This window comes from Geotrypetes seraphini, chromosome 11, assembly GCF_902459505.1.
Source record: "Geotrypetes seraphini chromosome 11, aGeoSer1.1, whole genome shotgun sequence".
Lineage (NCBI taxonomy): Eukaryota > Metazoa > Chordata > Amphibia > Gymnophiona > Dermophiidae > Geotrypetes > Geotrypetes seraphini.
The window spans coordinates 123416421-123425822 of record NC_047094.1 but is presented as its reverse complement, the minus strand read 5'-3'; the positions used below and the strand labels follow the sequence as shown (position 1 = coordinate 123425822).

The window sequence follows — 9402 nt, the reverse complement described above, 5'->3', positions numbered from 1 at the left end:
AAGATAACTTTCCATGTACTTTAGTCACCTTAGATGTTGTATCTCTTTACACCTCCATTCCCCAGAGTGAAGCTCTTAGTATTATTAGAAATGTTTTGGATAATAGGGATAGACCTCACTTCATACCGACTGATTTCATATTAAATTTGGCACGAATTGCCATGAAAGAAAATTTTTTCCTTCATGATCAAAAATTCTACAAACAAAAATCAGGAGTTGCCATGGGGGCTGTTTTTGCTCCTTCAGTCGCCAATTTGTACATGTCCGAGTTCGAAAGAATTTGGATACAGAATTCTCCTGATGAGCTCTAATCTCAAAGCTATGCTGTTGTACAGTCCTCATTCTGATTGAAAATTAACTACCTTTTTGACAAATTTGTACAAAAAGGGCTGGTTAACATTTTGGAAAGGATAGCATGGGGGTCAAGGGTAGAGTTATCATATGACTCCAGAAAAAGGAGGGCGGATTGAGACATCCGGGTTTTACTTCCATTGCTTTCAATGGAAATAAAGCCCAGATGCCTCTATGTGTTCTCCTTACGTCCATTGCTTTCAGCAGACGTAATACCCGGATGTCTCAATCCGTTCTCCTTTTTCTGGATTCATATGGTAACCCTAGTCAAGGGTGCACAATAAAACAGGGCAGTCAGTGTCTCTTTGGGATGGGATTATGAAATCCAAGCTGGGCTGGTTTGGCTCTATCTTTCTTACCTTAGAAAAGGGAACATCACCTGGAGTTTGCACAGCTGAAACTACCCTAGTGTGCAGCAAGTTATTAAAGAGCTCTATCCTCCTGCCAAAACTGTGAGGCACTTCTTGGTTAGGCACAGATTGCCCACCCACTCGCACACCTACCAAACAGCAAACTCAGACATCAAGAGAGCGCGTAGCAGCCTGCCAGCCTCATGGCAGCTGGCTGAGAGCTTACTGTCATTGAAGCCTGCACAGCCACTGGAATGTCTGTGTGGGCTCCTTTCCTGTGCCTGAAAACATAGAAAGCACATTGCAGAACTCCCACAGCTAGGAAGGAGTGTGTAGCACAGTGGCAGCCGCAGTACCACCCAAGCCTGCTGCATTTCAGAAGCCCGATCTTAGGGAGAGGGAAAGGGTTAGCATCCATGGCACCAGCGTAAAATTCCACGAGTGGGAGGAAAAGCCTGTCTGGAAGGAAGCGAAGAACATCTTGCTCATGGGCTGGTTTCATTTTTGGGCCTAGAAGCTAAATTAGACAAGTGGCTGGGTCAGTCCCTACTGATGTGTTCTGTCTCTATCATTTCTAGGGCCAGTGATTTTACAGCCCGAGCTGCCTGCCGTGGGGATAGGGAAGTTGAAAGGTAAGATGCATCCTTCTTGCTTTCTGATTCATGTGTGCTTCTGGTGTCTTCTTCAGCAATCATCTCATGCAGGATTCCTCTGATTACAACTGATGAAAAATAGGTCTGCGCTGTTTAATTAATTCAGAGCAAGGGGTTCTCATCCCAGTCTTTGAGACACACCTAGCCAGTCTGGTTTTCAGGATATCCACAATGAATATGCATGAGATGAATTTGCATTCACTACCTCCATTCTATGCAAATCTATGTCATGCATATTCATTGTGGATATCCTGAACCCGACTGTCTGGGTGTGTCCCACGGACTAGGATGAGAACCTCTGATACAGAGTGTGGAGCCCAGAATGTTCTAGAGTAGGCAGTTCTGGTCCTCGAGGGCCACAGGCAGGTCAGGTTTTCAGGATATCCACAATGAATATATATGCGATGGATTTGCATGCACTGCCTCCTTGAGATGCAAATCTATCTCAAGCATATTTATTGTGGATATCCTGAAAACCTGACCTGCCTGTGGCTCTCGAGGACCAGAATTGCCTACCCCTGTTCTAGAGTGTGGTGCTGCAGGAGATTACATGTAGCTACTTTCAGGGTGGAAGGTCTCATCATCCATTTTTGGAATCTGAACTGTGTAGAACAGTGGCTATTGACTTTATGTGACAGGGAGATGAAAACTGACTAAGGTCACCCAGAGGATCAACATCAGAGCTAAGGCACTGGGAAATAACATGATTCACTAGTGTGTCATGTACAGAAAGCATCATGTCTGACTTCTGGCTCCTGGTTCAATAATAGGTTTAATTTCTGCTATTCCTGTAGCTCTGCTTTAACCAGAGTCCAATAACCATGGTAAAGGAACTGTTCATTGGCTCTAGGTCATCAGACTTAGCCAGTCCTGGTCTTATCCCATTCCAGGTGGCCTTGTGGTTTCACTTCTCTAAGCTAGGGTTCTTCTCATTCTGGGAGGGTCCACCAGCCAGCCAGTTTTTCGGGGTATCCAAAATAAATATGCCTGAAGAGATTTGCATATAATGGAAGTAGTAGGCATGCAAATCTATTTCATGCATATTTATTATAGATACCCTGAAAATCTGTCTGGTTGGTGGTACCTCCAGGATAGGTTTGTGAACCCCTGTCTTAAAAAAAGCAGAACCCATAAGTATTTGCTTGCACTGGAGAAAAAGCAGGTCTGGATCACTCTGTCCTTTTTGATCTGGAGTCTTCTGGTGACCCCACCCTAAATTTGCTTGGCTTGTTTTTATTTTTCTCACTAGATGAAATTGAAAAATCTTGTCTTTCTGCATTTAATGAAGGATTGGTAAGAGGGGATTTAATGCTTAAAACCTCAGTATTCTGCAACAATTGAAACCCTCCTCCTCAGTGTACTCAAAACCAGGAAAAACAGCAGCTCACTGGTCCCAGTCCCCTTCAAAAAAGAATTCCAGCAGAGCCAGAGTATATGGAATGCAACTGCAATGGCACAATCACTTGATGGCTTCCACTCACCAGAGCAGTGCTGAGCCAGTACTGGTTTTACCCCAATGAAATCTATAGACTTGTAGTTCCTCAGAACTACCGAATTACCCATTCCAGGAGGGAGGTTTTTTGGCTGGTCTTGGTTTTAAATTTACATCCCAAAGCAGTGTAATATTTGTAGTCCATGATTCAATCAGTTGAAATCAATGCTGGAGAATGGACTGAGACATCTGAGTTTTACTTCCATTGAAAGCAATCCATCCTCCTTTTTCTGGAGAAATATGGTAACCCTACTGCAGGTCCCATAATGCACCAGGATGAAACTGGCAGAAATCTAGGACCTGCAATTGAAAAAACTGACTCAAGTCAATTAAACCTACAGGAGAAGGACTCATAAACACCGTAACGCTGCTCAGAGACTTGTAACTCTAAAGAGAGGGAGGAAACCCTCTCTTGGAACAAGAGTATTTCTTTCAAATCATCGCATAGTATTTAGTAAAAACGAGTCCAACTCTTGAGGGTATGCAAGGCTTGAAAAATATATTCAATGCTTAGATGGAGTATTTCACAAAATATTCTTTAAAAATCCAAAAATAATGGCGATTGCATTCAGGAAATGCTAAAGATTGTACTTAGCTTATATGCACATCAACTTTCCAGGGTCCCGACGTGGCCCCGTTTCGGCGACTGCTTCAGGAGACCCCGCCAACCGAAAGTGAATAGATTTTCTCAAAAATCACACTGAGTATAAGTGCTTCAATTGTAAGCGGTTCAAAAACTGAAAAGTTCCCTGCAAACTTGCAGGGAACTTTTCAGTTTTTGAACCGCTTACAATTGAAGCACTTATACTCAGTGTGATTTTTGAGAAAATCTATTCACTTTCGGTTGGCGGGGTCTCCTGAAGCAGTCGCCGAAACGGGGCCACGTCGGGACCCTGGAAAGTTGATGTGCATATAAGCTAAGTACAATCTTTAGCATTTCCTGAATGCAATCGCCATTATTTTTGGATTTTTAAAGAATATTTTGTGAAATACTCCATCTAAGCATTGAATATATTTTTCAAGCCTTGCATACCCTCAAGAGTTGGACTCGTTTTTACTAAATACTATGCGATGATTTGAAAGAAATACTCTTGTTCCAAGAGAGGGTTTCCTCCCTCTCTTTAGAGTTACAAGTCTCTGAGCAGCGTTACGGTGTTTATGAGTCCTTCTCCTGTAGGTTTAATTGACTTGAGTCAGTTTTTTCAATTGCATTTCAGCTACTTTCTGACTCTTAATTGCTACATTGTCCCTGTTTATTGGAAACGTAGAAATCTAGGACCGGCAAAAGAGTTTCTCTCCTGGAATGGGTATCTTAGCAGCTCTGGTTCCTGCCTTTTCTTACCTAGAAGCAGTGCATTTTTTATAGTAAAAAGGGTGTCAGAACTCAAATGCCAGGCTATCATTCAGGGGTGGGCTAATCACTTTGGGACTTACCCTTGCAACCAGCCACAGAACCTATGAAAAGGCAGAACTGGTACGCAGAGCCTGGGCTCATTCATTAAAGCATGGGGACCGTGAATAAAAGCCCTGGATTGTAATTAGGTATCTAGTCATGCTGTGGTGTAAACCAGTGGTTCCCAACCCTGTCCTGGAGGAACACCAGGCCAATTGGGTTTTCAGGCTAGCCCTAATGAATATGCATGAAGCAAATTTGCATGCCTATCACTTCCATCATATGCAAATCTCTCTCATGCATATTCATTAGGGCTAGCCTGAAAACCCGATTGGCCTGGTGTTCCTCCAGGACAGGGTTGGGAATCACTGCCCTAATGAATATGCATGAAGCAAATTTGCATGCCTATCACTTCCATCATATGCAAATCTCTCTCATGCATATTCATTAGGGCTAGCCTGAAAACCCGATTGGCCTGGTGTTCCTCCAGGACAGGGTTGGGAATCACTGCCCTAATGAATATGCATGAAGCAAATTTGCATGCCTATCACTTCCATTATATGCAAATCTCTCTCATGCATATACATTAGGGCTAGCCTGAAAACCCGATTGGCCTGGTGTTCCTCCAGGACAGGGTTGGGAAACTCAGGACTGGCTCAGTTTGTCTTTAGCTAGATGGAGTTATCAGGAGGTCCTTTGTAACAGGATCGTTGAGGTAATTTCCAAATGCTCTTACAAAGGATCAGACCTAGTGTGTGTTTTTGGATCCTTTGCAGCTTGAGTCATTTTTGGCTGGGGAACCAGCTAGGGAGGCCTAGCTGTAGCAATTGATTTTCTTTTTATTTATGTTGCTTGACGAAATGTGCGCATTGAGGTACTTATTGTCAGAAAGATTGGATTTATTGATTCTCCCAGGAAATTATAATGAAAACTTTTGTTATATTATGTAATGATGATGTTTTACTGGTTGTATGTGGTATTATGAATATTAAGTTATTGTTTTAATTATCAAAACAGCTTACCGTGGTCTTTTCCGAGCTTCATAGAGTCTCTGACTCTGCCATGCAAATATATTACAAGGTCACTAATATTTAAAAGAGCACTCTGGGCAATTTTCTATTATCACTAGGTGATTACCTAACGTCACTGTCCTACATTTGCAAGCAAACTTTTCCAGTAGGTCTGAGCTGTCGAACCTTACTTTCTGGTCAGTGCCTGAGCACTGATTGGCTCAGGCATTGACAGAAAAGCTTCACAGCTTAGACTTGCCAGAAAGTTTTATCGCCGCCAAGCAACCCCCCCCACCGACACCCTCCCCCGGTAGCGGGAGAGATGCCCACTCCTTCCTGCCACCATACAACCCCCCCCCCCTGTCAGCAGGAGGGATGTACACTCCCTCCTGCCGCCGCCCTCATGCTCCCCCCTCCATCCCCTTACCTTGTTTACGAAGTGCAGCCGGAGGAATGCCTACCCACTCCAGCCATCAGGCCCGCCTCTTCAAAATGGCGGTCCTTCCCCTCTCCAGTGTATCCTGGGATGTGCTGGGGAGGAGCCTAGGGCTCTGATTGGCCCAGGTTGCTTAAGGCAATAACTAGCACTTTACTATTCTATAACCTATGCACAGCTTTGCACTGTAACCATTTAATTATGCATGCACATTTATAGAATTAGGGGGCTATGAAGTGAATCATGGTGTCTGGCTGGACTTCTGACTCTGTGTGACCTAGGGCGAGCCACTGTATCTCTTCTCTATCTCTGACTGTCTGTGTGCAATGATAACCAATTACTAACCACTTTAGCAATATGCTGAAATTTCATGCAGTTGCTGCTTTGAACTTCACAGTCTCAGAATGACACAGTTATAAGAAGAGCAGCTGCAGATAAAGATTCCTCCCACTCCTCCTCCTCCTCACAGCCCCGTCATATTGACTCAGATTTTGGCTCGGCCTGCATCCTTTTCTCTAGTCGTGGGCTCAGGCAGTCTGTCCTGAACTTTCTCATGATATAGTCGCAAACACAAAGGATGGTTTGTGCTTTTCTTGCCCTGTTACCTACGAGCAGGGGTTTTCAACTCCATTTTTGAGACACACCTAGGCAATCAGGTTTTCAGCATATAGGCAATCCCTGGGTTAAGAATGAGTTACGTTTTTAAAGCAGTTCTTAAGTCATATTTGTTTTAGATTCTTGCTGTTACCTCTGCTGACAAAATGGCCAACTATCCCTACCAGTGTTCCCTCTAAGATACAGCATGCACAACATATGCTGTTTTTAATATGGCCATGCATCATTCCTGAATATGCTGTAGGAGAAGTATAGGAGCAGTGGAGTAGTACAGGGGGTGGACTGCCCTGGGTGCCGACTTGGTGGGGACACCGGGCACCTCACCGCCCTCCCATGCCACGCTCATGCCATCCCTTCCCCACTCCCATGTACCTCTTTAAATATTCTCCAGCATGAGCAGCCACCCTGGCCTGCTGCTCACACCAGCCTGGCTCCCTCTGTGGGGCCAGGAAATGACATCGGAAAGTCTATACCAATGCGAGCAGCAGGCCAGAAAAGCTTCTCACGCTGGCGAAGATATAAAGAGGTACAGGTGTGGGAAGGGAGGGTGCAATTGCGGCATGGGGGGGAGGGGCGCAGAAGGAGTGGGTGTAGAAGAGGGCGCAGGGGGTGCTACCAACCCGGGCACCTCCTACCCTGGAAATGCTGCTCAGTGAAATTAAATGAAGCCACCACTTCGTTCTTAAGTATGAGTCGAACTTAAGTTGGGTATTTGTAACTTGGGGAATTTGCATGAATAGATTTGCATACAATGGAGGGAGTACATGCAGATTTATCTCATGTATATCTTCATTAAAATCTGATACACTTCTTAGCTTATGTGGGTCACAGCATAAGAATAAAAATATATCAATTAAGTAAAAGTGGACTAGTAGTCCAGTGGTTAGAGTGCTAGGTTTGACAACAAGGGGTGCCAGGTTCAGTTCCATGGCCTGCTTCTTGTGATCTTGGGCAACTCACTTAACCCTCCACTGCCTCTTGTGAGTCCTCCAGGGACAGGGAAACACCCACTGTACCTGACTGTAAATCATCCTGAACAAAATCTGTATTAAAAAAAAAGCATAAAGAGAAGTATCAAATCCAGCCATACAGAGCAGTCAAACTGTTGTTGACATCCTGAAAACCTATATGCGTCCCAAGAACTGGATTGAGAACACTTGCTCTCTGACATACTGATTAAAATCCCCTTTTTTTCTGTGCTGTGTATAGTATAGCTCAGTGGTCTCAAACTCAAACCTTTTGCAGAGCTACATTTAGGATTTGTAGGTACTTGGAGGGCCTCAGAAAAAAACTAGTTAATGTCTTATTAAAGAAATGACAACTTTGCATGAGGTAAAACTCTTTATAATTTATAAATCTTTCCTTTTGGCTAAGTCTTAATAATAATATTGTCATTTATAGCTAAAGCGACATATGATCAAGAAAATGTTTTATTTTACTTTTGTGATTATGATAAACATACTGAGGGCCTCAAAATAGTACCTGGCGGCCGCATGTGGCCCGGGCAGCGAGTTTAAGACCACTGGTATAGCTTATATTAGAGCTGCCAAGTTACCCATTTCTCATAATGAGCTTTTTTGGTTAGTGCAGGTTTTATCAAGTTTCAAGTTTATTAGCATTTGATGAATCGCTTATACAATATTTCTAAGCGATGTACAAGTTAAAAACCACCAGATGGTGGTCTCACATATATATTATACAAATTAATCATAAAACAAACAATTGACTTTTAAACAGTAGGGATAAAGACAAATATGAATACGTAGGAAAGGGGGGAAAAGTTACAATCTCTTTATCTGTTGAAATTAACATAAAAGGGAAAACACAATAGGGAATGAAGGGGATTGGAAAAAGTGATAATCTTTACTAAATGTAAAGAGATTGGTGCTATATATCAAAGGCGTCTTGAAACAAAAAGGTTTTTAAAATTTTCTTAAAAGATAGAAGGTCTTTTTCAATATTCTGTTTTAGCTTAATATCCTAAAGCAGTGTGGTATATGTTCATTTCAGCTCCCATTCTTATTTGGTTCAGTGTGGAATACAGATCAAGAGAATCTCAACACATGAGGGAATTCTAAATTTAGTTCTGTTTTTTTTAATTGCATTATCACAGAACAATACTGATTTATTCTTGAAATATGATCTTAATACTACTGATTTATCTGCTTAGCTGAGAAAAGTGACCAATAGGGAAGATCGAGTTAAAATAGCATCAGTTGAATCCTCGAGGAAAGCAGTTAAATTAACAATGCTACCCGAGGGACCCTCTTCAAGCAATTCATCCTGCCAGTCACTCTCCAATATATATTTGTTAGACATTAAGGAAATATCTTCCGAATTAGATAAACTCAGTACCACATTAAAATATTTCCTAATCAAAGGTGATGCATGTCGGTAACAAAAATCATATGCACGAATACAGGATGTCTGGTGCTGTTCTCGGAGAGAGTCCCCAGGAAAGAGACTTGGGAGTACTTGTAGACAAGTCATTGAAGCCATCCGTGTAATGTGCATTGGCGGCAAAAAGGGCAAATAGAATGCTAGGAATGATTAAGAAGGGGATCACAAACAGATCAGAGAAGGTTATCATGCCACTGTACCGGGCCATGGTGCGCCCCCACCTTGAATACTGCATCCAGCACTGGTTGCCATACATGAAAAATGGCCATACCTGGAGTACTGCGTCCAGCACTGGGCACCATACATGAAAAAGGGACATACATATTACTACTCGAAAGGATCCAGAGAAGAGCGACAAAAATGGTTAAGGGACTGGAGGAGTTGCCGTACAATGAGAGGCTAGAGAAACTGGGCCTCTTCTCCCTTGAAAAGAGGAGACTGAGAGGGGACAAGATTGAAGCATTCAAAATATTGAAGGGCATTGACTTAATAGAGAAAGAGAGATCAGTGGCGTTCCAAGGGCAGGGTGGGGGGTGCGGACTGCCACAGGGGCCAACCCTAGGGGGGTGCACAGCCGTCTGGCCGGGTCCAGAATCTCCCATGCTTCTCTAAATGGCACCTGCACCTCATCACAGCTGCCATACTTATTCCGAAGCAGAGTCGGCAGCTGCGCTGAAGTGCAGGAAGGTCCTGCGATGACTG

General features: G+C 43.3%; 1 protein-coding gene across 1 annotated transcript in view; it reads left to right on the top strand.

Annotated features, from left to right (window-relative positions):
• The first annotated feature begins 968 nt into the window (after positions 1–968).
• The window catches only part of MAG (myelin associated glycoprotein), a 75787-nt gene continuing 67353 nt past the window's right edge, over positions 969–9402 (top strand). Inside the window, exons 1-2 of the mRNA XM_033962579.1 lie at positions 969–1107; positions 1280–1333. The gene's annotated coding sequence lies outside the window, so the exon portion shown is untranslated. The remainder of the gene's footprint in view (positions 1108–1279; positions 1334–9402) is intronic.